Raw genomic sequence first — 12,695 nt, 5'->3', positions numbered from 1 at the left:
ATGCTAGTCTAATTGTTGTCTTTGGTATTAATATTATTTGTTTTGCAGTACTGTCTTCTGTCCCTTGCATCCTTGATCACCTCCCTAGGGCCCAAATAACTGCAAACCTCCCAAAGATTTTACCTGAGCTCCTCCCCACAACCCTCCAGTTGCCAGGCTCCTACCCAGAACCTTGCCTTGCTGTGTCTCACCCTACATATTTCCACCAAACCATTCACATTTTCAGTCCCAATTATGCTCCCCCCACATCCTTGGTTTCTCATAGCTACATTCAGCTTTTAATTCATAAATGTTGACATTTATGAATGTTTAAAAGCTTATCACTTGCTATCAACCTCTCCAACTTACAATAACCAAACAACTTTAATTTTGTCTCCCGAAACTTGTAAAAATTAAGTCAAAATGAAAAAAAATTAACCAGAGACCATAAAGTCCCAGAACATATTCATGGGATACGCTATAACACTGACATACTACAATGTTACTCAGTAAAAAATAAAAATGGTCTTTACATAATTTAGTTATTATTTTTAAAATATAAACTTAATTATATAAACCATATAAGCAACGTTTCAGAACAACAAACAGATCAATAATTTATTCTATTCATAAAATATTTTTCTTCTGTACCCAACACATCACACTGAGAAAACTTGTAGACATAACTTAATGGCCCCTGGGGTTATATTCCTTTCAAAATCTTTACTTCACACATACTTTAAAAAAAATTAAAATCAGCAGCACACACCCAACAGCATATTTCAATTAGGGCCTGATCCAGACTCCATGGAAGTCAATGGAAATTTTCCATCTGACTTCATTGGGGTTTGGACCAGGCCTGTACAGACAAAAAGAAGGGGGCAAAGTTAAGGGGGGGAAGGGGCACTTTGAAAGTCAGAAGGGATGAGAGTGAATGATGAAGGGTTGTATGGGAAATGGTTAACTGTCTGGGTTTCTTAACTGTTAATGTACTTGATCTTTGGAGAGTCTCAAACTTAAGCAATGTTTAAACAAGTTTTTTCTTGTGAATAAACAGTAAGATGTGTGTAATTTTAACACTGATCATACATTAAAATACTGTCAGGGCCCTCAAACTAACTCTCAAAAAAGAAAATGTTCTTCATCTAGGCTCCCACAATGCTTGGTTACTTTTAATACACTAATAAAATGCTCAGAGATATCATGGTTATGAAAGGCACTATATAAAATCAAACACTTTGTGAGTATATGTATAGTGCATTTCTAAAATAGTTGCTTGTCCACACAGTGTGTCTGGGGATCTGTTTATATTTTTATAGAAAGGGACTGCTTGGCACAGTATAAATCCTGGATAGATGAGAGTACAAAGAATGGGATAGATTATATAGGATAGGGGAAAGAGAGAGATCTTCTTTTAAAAACAGACCGTAAACTGCCCAGTGGCACTTCCCTGACCCCTTCATTACTATGGCTCAGATTTCATGCTTCTGTTGGGCTCCATAACTGATGTCACACCAGTGGAATCAGAAGAGCCAGATGCAGTTATGTGGGCCTTAAAATAAAAGACATACTTAGACTCACTGACGTGCTAAATGCCCCCTCTTAACCTTGTTATATGGGGGTTCAGCTCAGAATGCTAGCTGATTAAAAAATATATGACCTTTTAAATAAATGCACCTTTTTAATTACCAGCCGGCAATCCAGCATAATTTGTTGCTGTCTAATGTATTTTTTATTTTTAATGGTTTTGCATATTTGATAGTCTCTTCCAGAGTTATAGATTAGGTGTAGACCTGCCACATCTATAATTGACTGTTCTCTTTTTTTTTTAAACTGTGTGTCTCTTAGAGCCTTAGCAGAAGAGAACCCAGCTACACTCACTGTCGAGGGATTTAATTAAGTGGTAACTGTTTACACTAATTAATTAAACCTACAATGTAATATCAAGGTGACTGACGGCCTGATCCAAAGCCTATTGACATCATTGGGAATCTTTTCATTGACTTCATTGGGCTTTGGATCTGGTCCTAAAATGCTTTATATGAAGGCATTGTACCTTGGCCTGGCTTGGGAGGTGGGTCACAGGAAGAGGTGAGAGTCTGTCCCACTCGTATGCCCTGTGCAAGGACCAGGCACAGTTGCAGTCCCTGGAGTCCCCTGAGCAAACATCATATATGTTTCACTCTATATGCATCCGAAGAAGTGGGTTGTAGCCCACGAAAGCTTATGCTCTAATAAATTTGTTAGTCTCTAAGGTGCCACAAGTACTCCTGTTATTTTTGAGGATACAGACTAACACGGCTGCTACTCTGAAACTTGAAGTTTTAGTAACTGCAAACTGTAGTTAATCATGCAGGAGGGAATGCTTAAAGGGCAGTGTAGTTGGTTGCTCTTCCCTCTGTTCACGCAGAAACTCTGGAAGGATTCTGCCTCCCTGAGACACCATCCCTTCCAGAAGTCCTTTACAGAGTGCAGCTCTACTCCCCCCATTCGGGACTGAATGTGTAAGATTATATGTATAAAAGTCAAGATTGCTGCAGAAACAAAGATTTGATAAGCATCTGCAAGTTCAGATGGTTTTTATAACTTATTGATTACAGTGGGCCAGATTTTCAAAGGTGTTGGGGGTGTCTTCGATTGAAGTGAATGAAAGTTAGGCACCTAATCTGTTTAGCGATTTTTGAAAATCCTAGTAGGTGCCTATCAGTTTAGTGAGTTTCTTTGAATTTTGGGGTGTTTCCACTGGATATTGTCCTGTTTGTTTTTTCTTCCTCTTGATTTTTTATGCCACAATTGTTTTTAATGTGATTTTAAAAAATAATCTTAAAATATAGGTAACTAAAAAGATAAACTAGTTTTATCTAACTGCAATGAGTGTTTCACTAGGTTTGCAATCCTTTATGTGCTACCTTACAGTATGTACGTTTTGGTAGCCCGCACAGAAAACATACATTGAATGTGTAAGATTAATAGGCACATTTAATATGTAGGCATGTTAGCATTTTTATTGGTAATAAAGCTGTCATGTTCACTTGATGATTATGTATCTGGCCTATACGTATAGCTCCCTTTTATAAGGTACAGATGAGTCATGTAAGTTTAAATAGATTATAATCAACTACATAATTTTAGCAAGAGAGGTAGGACTAGAGCTCTATCATGTAACATAAAATCCATATCTGCAATATTTTGCCTTGCAATATACTATGACCTTTCTCTAAGTGATGTAGAAGTGTTGAACAAATGAAATACAACAGTGGATTTTATTTAGCAGGAACCACATCATAAATAACCAAGTTATAGCTCCTCACAAATATAAAACTTAGATGTATAAAAGTCCAGGCCAGATTTTCAAGAGAGTTCCATACGTAAAAAAGTGGCCAGACCCAGAACTCATCTCCCACTTAGGCACCTAAATATGCCTAAAAGAGATCATGGTCAGAAGCACCTAAATGTGCCTAAATGGGAACTGCTGGGAGCAGAGCACTTTGAAAATGTGGCCCCCAAGGATACATGTTTACATTGCTCACATACATCTATTACTTGTATGGCTATCCCTTAATCGGCCATGAACCCAAACTAAAAATGACCTTTACAGAACTATAAGGGCGGTTTGCATATAAGGAAGCTGCGCCCTTACACAATGTATTCAATATAATAGACACATCTTTCCTTAAGTATCATTGTTTAGTGTATGTTGAGTGACAAAGTTATAACACTGAGCTTTGAGCTGTACAGGATAAAGAGGGGAGACTTAGGTCCTGTCCTCAAGGAGCTTACAATAAAAGGCCCTGATCATGTAATTGGTGCACCCATCGCAGTCCCAGCTGAATCCAGTAGGGCTCTATGAGCCTGTGATAGTGCACCCACATGCAAACCATAGCAGGACTGTGGCCTAAGTAGACCAGCCAAACAATACTTCAGGTCAAAATATCACAATTGAGCAGTGTTTTGTGATATGTTCTTTTTATTAAGGCTAAGTGGATTGTATCAGCCATGCAGGCCTTATGCACCACTTCCTGTTTTTTCCCTTGAACAAAATAAAAATGAAATTGGATCCTATTGTATACTCATGCTTATTATATTTCATTATTTAATATTTATACTTAATAGTGCCTAGAGGATATATAATCAGGTATGAAGAAACAAATCCTTCCCCAACTAGCTTATGTTAATCTGTCCATTGTATAACAGCCTGAAGTAACAGTTCTCTTTAAGACCTTTTTCCCAAATGAAGTCTTTTGGTAGGCTTCACTGAGAGGCATTGATTGACACTAGAGCAGTGGGAAGCATTTCTGCACAAGTAATTCTTTATTTTTAGGTATAATAATTCATTTTTCCATAGGAAGATCAAAAGCAAAATTTGGGGGCAGCAACTCGTAGCGCCATCCTACAAATGCACTTTCCACTGCAGTACTTACTGACATAAGTAGTTCCAGTAAGAGTAGTAAATGTTTGCAGAATCAAGCTCTTTGAGGTTATCAGAGTGTACAACTTCACATGGATTAATTCGCCCTGCTTTGTGATACAAAATCAATCCTTGTGCAACCATGATGGTTACTTCTCCTTTGGGATATTATAAAGTATTCATTTGACCTTAAAGTTTGCATAGATTCTTTGTGTAATGATGTTTCTCTTGGCAATGATTATAAACTTGCATTTGGATAGGTCCACTCAACTCATCCTAATGGATTCCAAAGTTGTTTTCAAACATCACTAATTGATCATACAAACAGTATCTAGGAATAACTTTAGGCTTGAAATTAGACAGAGGTTTCTAACCATCACAGGAGTGAAGCTCTGGATCAGCCTTCCAAGGGGAGAAGTGGGAGTAAAAAACCTAAATTGTTTTAATAGTGAGCTTGATAATTTTATGGAAGGGATGATATGATGAGATTGCCTACAATGGCATGAGGCCCATCTGCTATTGCTAGTAGCAAATATCTCCAATGGCTGGGGATGGGACAGTAGATGAGGGCTCTGAACTACTACAATGAATTCCTTCACAGGCATCTGGCTGGTGGCTTTTGCCTATATTTGGGGTTGGGAAGGAATTTCCCCCCAGGTCAGATTGGCAGAGACCCTGGGGGTTTTAGCCTTCATCTACAGTGTGGGGCACTTGCTGGTTTGAACTAGACTAAATGATGGATTCTCTGTAACTTGAAGTCCTTAAGTCAAGGTTTGAGGACTTCAGTAACTCTGCCAGAGGTTATGGGTCTGTTACAAGAGTGGGTGGTTGAGGTTCTGTGGCCTACAATGTGCAGGTCAGACTAGATGGTCATGGTGATTCCTTCAGGCCTTAGAATCTATGGATCAATTTGCCCTCAGCTAAAATGCAGCTGCCTCTGGCATGAAACACAGCAGTTGAGAACATTTAAGAACAGAAAAGAAGATGAACATAATTGAAATTGAAGTGAAAATTCAGAAGTAATTTCCCAAACTGGAATTTATCCAAGACGTCAGAGTTAAGGCCGCCACTCTTGTGAAAAGTACTATAAGAGATGTTTTTTTAAAACATAAGTGGTTGGGATTTAACTTTTAGATCTCATTCAGAAAATGCCTCCACCATCACTATATGCTCACACATTTGTTCAGTACTAATTCAGAGTGAAGAGTGCCACCTATAGAATCACCAAAACCACTGCTAGGCCCACTTGTATTCTCTCGAGGTCTCCCATTCACAGGTAATATGTATAAACTAGTGCTCCTAATGTAGATCTCAATTCAGATATGATTGGCCAAAATAATTTCATATTCAAAGTGAAACTATATTTGAGATTCTTTTCTGAATCTGTACAAACAACACCCACATAGAAGACCCATTATGAAAGATATTTCCCTGTATGAGTAATAAAAATCAGAGCAGAATCCAGAAAATGCAAACAATTACCCAAAATAGCTGTAGTTAACATGCAACAAACTTGTTCTTATAGCCCAAATACTTGCACTTAAAGTACACTCTAATTAAGGACACTGATGTAAAATGTATCTATTCAGCTTTCTGCAATGTTTTAGCACTAGCACTTTGTATGTAAAAATCCATCAGGGAATTGTTCACAAGCTTGAGTATGCCTGCATGGGGTATATTCTTTACTGATATTGTCTATGGTTGAGTACTCTATTATGTTCTCTAGGAAAACGCTGCTTCCTGCTTTTGACAAGAGTATCAGAAGCAGGGTAGAACTGAGCAACATTTCTGGTATGGCCTGTTTTATTTTAGAGGAGCAGGGGATAAAAGCAAATTTAAAACAAAGCTGATGTTGGTCCCAACGTTTTGCATTACACAGGAAAGGACAAAGCAAACTCAATGGCCTTCCCACACAGTAATTCACCATTTGTGAGTTTACTGGGAAAAAAAATATTTGAATAGCAACATGAATTATAGAAATACAGTATGGACTGCTGTTTAGAAAAAATAAAATGTGGGATCATTGATTCCACACCTGTTAAATGGAGCTGGAGGTTTTTGTATATATCTCCTAATTAGGCTTACTAAGGAGAGCTAGAAATGCTGCTACATTACCCTTACTGAAAAGGAGTGTTTACTATTTGAAAGGGTAACTGCCTCATTTTTTGACATGTGCTAACAGGTAGGGGTTTCTTGATATTATTGTAAACACACACAAATCATTTTGGTGCTAAAAGTTTTTTACATTTTGGGTATTCATGGAAGGAAACATTTCCTATTAATTTCAGAAGTTTTCAATCTCATCATATGCATGCGTTAAAAATGTCTATCATATGCAATATAAGAATACCCTCCAGTAGCAGTAATTTTCTTGTCATGCTTCTGGTGACACTGATAAACCACTTTGGGGTTGTGTCTTCACAGGTTATTAAAATGAAGACAAATTGAAGTGCATTCACTCTAACACTCCTTTAATGCAATGCAGCCATTGGACTTCTTTACTGAGTTCTACTTAGAGCTTTCTCAGCTTAATTTCCTTTACTACACACAGTCACATGCCACCTATGTGACTCAAAGCTCAGTTCTGTACTATTGCTCAGGCAATATACTTCAATATTGACCATAATGGTAGATTTGCCTGTATATTGAGTTTGAGTCTGGGCCGTTTTCAAGGAAATGGAACTTTAAGCATATGAGTGGTGTCATGTAAAATGTCAATTGGTTAAAGGTACCTTGCAAAAAGCCCAGCTAAAGAGACTTTGGACAGGGATATCAGCTAGTATTATTGTAGAGGGACTCCTTTTGTCCTGAGCAACAAAGCCCTAGTGCAGCCATTAATGTGACTACTCCTAATCGTCCTACAAAGGAGAATTTAGCCATGAGATTCCTGTATTCACAGACTTCTTGGCTATGCTCTTAGGTTTGGGGATGGAGTAAGCTATTACACTTATGTCACTGCAGATAGAGCTGCCCCAGAACAGGAGTATTTGTGCATGCCATCCCCGTGGCCTGCAGCCTTTAATTTCCACCACCACCTAATTCACAAAATGGAATCATAGTGATTTTACAGCATTTAGGGTCTTCTGCATCCAAGGAAGAAGAGGGAGGATGTTGTCCTTAGTAAATAGCCACAGAGAATGCATCCATTTTGTTCCGCACAGGAGCCTGAAAGCAAGTATAGTAAGATGTGTTCACTGTATAAGTTGTGAATAAAATTGTCAGCTAACATTGGCTCAGTTTAATGGTGGTTATCTCTTTGAAAAGTAAAAACCAATATGGTAAGAACACAGTTCTTGTTAGTTAAAGTACCAAGAGCATGACTTTAACTGTGATTACATGTCCCTGACACTTTTGACCAACTTTAACTTGTCAACAAAAAGAATGAGGAGTACTTGTGGCACCTTAGAGACTAACTAGTACAAGTACTCCTCATTCTTTTTGCTGATACAGACTAACACGGCTACCACTCTGAAACCTTTAACTTGTCAGTGCTCCTCAAGTCTTCGTTTCCCCTCCTTTATGAAATAGCAGCAGTTTCCTTTATTCTGGGATCCTGATGCATCATGTAAATAGGGAATTGTTTGGCCCCAGAAGTAGCTAAACTGCCTTTAAGGGGCAGCAATATGATCCAACCTCTAATAGGCCCTGGTAATCTCTGAAGGTTTAGGCAGCCTAATGAGTGAGGAGTATGGCAAAATTGGATGGGCGTGGGAAGCCTAGGGTTCCCTAGCAATTTTACTTGGGGTTTGATGTCCGTGTGAATAAAAAGTGAGCCTCAAAGAAAATAAATTAATTCACCCGGACTGTGCAAACTGAAACTAATGGCTTTTATTCAGCTCTAGTTTCTCTACCTCTACTTTTTCCTTGTGTCCATTAATTTGAGCAGCCTGTCTTTGAGACAGATCCTTGGGCCTGGCTGACTGCAGTCAATGTAAGGTCCAAGTGGGGAGACAAAGGTGGCTTTAGGCAACCTTTGCATGACCCCAATACCAAGTCTGCCAAAGGACCTATTATGTTGGCTATGCCCCACCCCTGGACATGTCCTCGTGACAGGGAAAAGAGACAGGGAGTATCTGGCGCAGAGCTGGTTTCTGGGTTTATACCAGCTGGGGATTTTCTTCAGCTATTAATGAAGCTTTCAATGTAGCTTTCATTGCTAGAACATGGGGCAGGATCTCGTCCTCTGTTTTATCTAGCATTCATTAGTTGCTGTGATGTAACTTTAGTGAAACAGAAATTTTCCTTAGCTGGGAGGCATGTCCCTCCTTTATTAACAGTTTACTTTTCTGGTACTTGCCTCACCTTGTAAAAGCAGCATTAAAGCAGGTTAAAAGCCAATGTAAGACTTCTTACATATATTGCATACTGACAAAGAAACAAAGTGCTGGTGCTCAGCAATATAATTTTTGCCTGCAGGAAGCTAAAATATGCCAGATATAACTCTAAACTTTATTTTAAAATATTTCAGAGATTAGCTGTATCAGAAAATGCCTTCTACCATGTGAACTTTCACTAGACCCCAGAAAACAAAGCTGACTTTAACAAACTCAGAGAAGTGGTAGGTAAGTTCCCATGGGAAGAAAATCTAAAGGAAAAGAGAGTTCAGGAGAGCTGGCAGTTTCTCAAAGAGACAATATTAAAGGTAGAACAGCAAATTATCCAGTGCGAAGGAAAGATAGGAAGAATAGCAAGGGGCCAATATGGCTTTGTCAGGAGCTCTTTGATGACCTGAAAATCGAAAAGAAATCCTACAGAAAGTGGAAACATGGACAAATAGCTAAGGGCGAATACAGAAGAATAGCACAGGTTTGTAGGAACAAAATCGGAAAAGGTAAGGCACAAAATGAGTTAAATCCAGCAAGCGACATAAAAGGCCATAAGAAGAGGTTCTATAAATGCATTAGGAGCAAGAAAAAGATTAAGGAAAGTGTAAGTACTCTACAGGGCCCTCAGCAGGGAACAACTATTAATGGCCAACATCGAGAAGACTGAGGAGTTTAAACTGTGATCAGATGCTTAACACAATTTAATATGAACAACAAGGTGAAAGGAACACAAGCCAAAACAGGGAAAGAACAGGTTGAACAATATTAAGGTAAGTTTAGATGTATTCAAGTCAGCAGGACCTGATGAAATCCACCCCAGGAGATGTAAGGAACTAGCTGAAGCAATCTTAGAATCATTTGTGTTTATCTTTGGGAACTCATGATGTTGCATGAGGCCCCAGAAGACTGGAGAAGGACAAAAAAAGTACCTGTCTTTTAAAAGGAGAACAAAGAGTAGCTGGGGACTTGGAGATCAGTCAGCCAAACTTTGATACCTAGTAAGATACTGGAACAAATTATTAATCAATCTGTAAGCAGCTGGAGGATAATAGGGTGATAAAAGTAATAGCCAACATGGATTTGTGAAGAACTAATCATGCCAAACTAACCTAATTTCCTTCTTTGACATGGTTACTGGCCTAGTAGATGGGGGGGAAGCAGTAGACATGCTTGATAGCTTGATTTTAATTAGGCTTTTGACGGAGTCCCACATGGCATTCTCATAAGTAAACTAGGGAAATTTAGTCTAGATGAAATTACGCTAAGGGGGTGCACAACTATTTGAAGACTATACTTAAAAAGTAGTTTTCAATAGTTTGCTGTCAAACTGATCGTGGGGGGGGGGGGGTTGGATCAGTGGGGTTTCACAGGGGTCCGTCTTGGGTTTAGTACTACTCAATATTTTCATTAATGACTGGGATAATGGAGTGGAGAGACACCAAATTGGGAGGGGTTGCAAGTGCTTTGGAGGACAAGATGAGAAGTCAAAATGAATTTGACACATTGCAGAATTGGTCTCACACCAACTACAACTCTACCCCGATATAACGTGACCCGATATAACACAAATTCGGATATAATGCGGTAAAGCAGTGCTCTGGGGGGGGGGGGGCTGCGCACTCAGGTGGATCAACACAAGTTCGATACAACGCAGTTTCACCTATAACGCGGTAAGATTTTTTGGCTCCCGAGGACAGCGTTATATCGAGGTAAAGGTGTAATTGAAATTCTATAAAGACAATTGCAAAGCACTGCAGCTAAGAAGGAAAAAAAATTAAATGCATGTAAGCAGAGTCTGAATGAGCTTTCCCCTGACATCTAGAGGTGAGCTGTGGAAAAGGACTTCAGGAGCTGATCTCCTTTGCATGGGCACACCCACCCTGCCTAGGTGCTCGGCATGATGGGATTGCTTGCCCAAATGGTCACTTTTGGCTGGTGTGGAATCCCCAGTCTCCTTGTTATTGGGGCAGGAGTAATAAAGGGTTGTTATCCTTGTTGTGTGAACCGAGGGCAGCAGAACTGTACTTGGCATTTCCCGATTGAGGGACTCACCCTCAACTTAATAGCACTCGCTAGGCAGTGGACATGGATTCCAAAGCCCAGTGAGTTGAGAGAGGTTGGGGACAGATACTTGTACCTGGTGGTGTAGGTCCCGCCTAAGGGCACCAGACGCCATTTGACCCTTCCTCTCTCCACTCTAATAACAGAGAAAATTTAGACTCATTGAGAGTCTTGTTACATGCTGCAGAGCTGAAATCACTGATACCTATGTCTAAGTATTAGGCCTGCCTTGGGACAGAGTCTCTGATGCAAGAGACTGCCCAATGTGCACCAGGCATCAGGCTCTCGCACTAACAGCTGAAATCACTGGGAGCTGTGTTAAGTGGGGGGCCCTGAAGATATCTTGGCACGGCTGGCAGAGAGGTGTGGTGAGTGGCCAGCACGGTGGCTAGTGGAGAGGCGTGGCCAGCAGGGTGGCTGGTGGAGCGGTGTGGCAAGCAGTCAGCAGGTCAGCTGGTGGAGAGGTGCAGCAAGTGGCCAGCAGGCTACCTGGAGGAGAATGCCAGAGCAGAGCCCCATAGAGGGGGTGGCAAGTGAGTGCCCGAGCAGTGGCTTGAGTAAGGTGTCTCCTTACCCCTCCCCCCTCCACCCAGGGTGGGAGGTGAGCTCTGCAGATGCACCTCTGAACTATGGGTCTGCACTGTCCAAGGACAGCAACTGTGTGTGGGGTGCAGAGAGGGACGGGCACGTTAAAGGGACTTTTGGGTTGCTGGATTTAGGAACCTGAGGGGGAAAAGGACACTGCCCAACTTATTTGATGGGGGGGTCTTTTGCTCATGGTTTGTTTATAAACCCTATTTGTGGTGTTTCCCCAAATTAATGCCGCATTATTTCTCTCCTTTTATTATTTTTTTTCTACACTCAGACTCTGTGCTTGAAAGAAGGGAAGTATTGCCTTTTAGAGGTGCCCAGAGGGTGGTGTGTAATTATCCCAGGTCTCTGGTGGAGGCTTGAGCTGGTCTTGTGTTGTATTGTTGAAAAGGCACCCCTAGATACTAAACCCAGCCCTTGTTGCTGCCAGCTCTGACTGGCAGAAGAGTTACATGCACAACTAGAAAATGGGAAATAACTGGCTAGTTGGTAGTAATGGTAAAAAGGATCTGGGGCTTATAGTGGATCACAAATTGAATATAAGTCAACAATGTGATGCAGTTGTTAAAAAGGCTATTATTATTCTGGAAAGTATTAACCAGGACTGTTGTATGTAAGAGATGGGTGGTAATTGTCTGGTGCTACTCAGCACTGGTGAGACCTCGGCTGGAGTATTCTGGGTGCCATACTTTAAGAAAGTTGTGGGCGTATTATTTAGAGTCCAGAGGAAAGTGACAAAAGGTTTAGAAAACCTGACCTATGGGGAAAAGTTTTTAAAAAGTGGACATGTTTAGTCTTAAGAAAAGAAGACCGAGGTGTGACCTGATAACCGTCTTGTTACATAACATATTTCAGCTATTAGAGTTCCAAAGACCTCAGCTCAGGCACAGAGGTTGAGAGTTAATAAAATCCCAGTGGTTGCCTTCTTGTAATACTGTGTCTATTTTTAAACTCAAGCATTTCTAAAATAGTTATTACAATACAAATATTGTAGATATTTTAGAAATTTTGAAAGTGCAAAACATTTCATTATATACTCTAAAACAAACAAAAAACCTAACAACACGCTTCCCTGAGTAGTGCTCATCAGAAGCCCTTAATGGAAATCCTTATTAGTGACTGGAATCCTTCAGTTGTTCTCTGTAGGCCATACCCTGAGGTGCTTGCTTGGTTTTTACTCACTTTGTAGTTTGAAGTCACCAGGTAAGTAAGCACCTCAGGATGTATGGCAAAATAGCTAATTTTCTTTGTGATATGACATAGATCATTTTGGACACTGTTGATTTTAATATAGCAAGCTGAATACTTTCAGAAAATGGTGAGGTCAGGAC

The 12,695-nt window shown here is 40.1% G+C and overlaps 1 protein-coding gene across 1 annotated transcript in view; it reads left to right on the top strand.

Moving 5' to 3' along the window:
• LRP1B (LDL receptor related protein 1B) overlaps positions 1–12,695 on the top strand; it is a 1,070,902-nt gene that overhangs the window by 187,514 nt on the left and 870,693 nt on the right. The gene's annotated exons all lie outside the window — the stretch shown is intronic.

The sequence above is a fragment of the Emys orbicularis genome, chromosome 11 (genome assembly GCF_028017835.1).
Source record: "Emys orbicularis isolate rEmyOrb1 chromosome 11, rEmyOrb1.hap1, whole genome shotgun sequence".
Taxonomy (NCBI): Eukaryota; Metazoa; Chordata; order Testudines; family Emydidae; genus Emys; species Emys orbicularis.
This window is presented reverse-complemented; position numbering and strand designations above follow the sequence as displayed.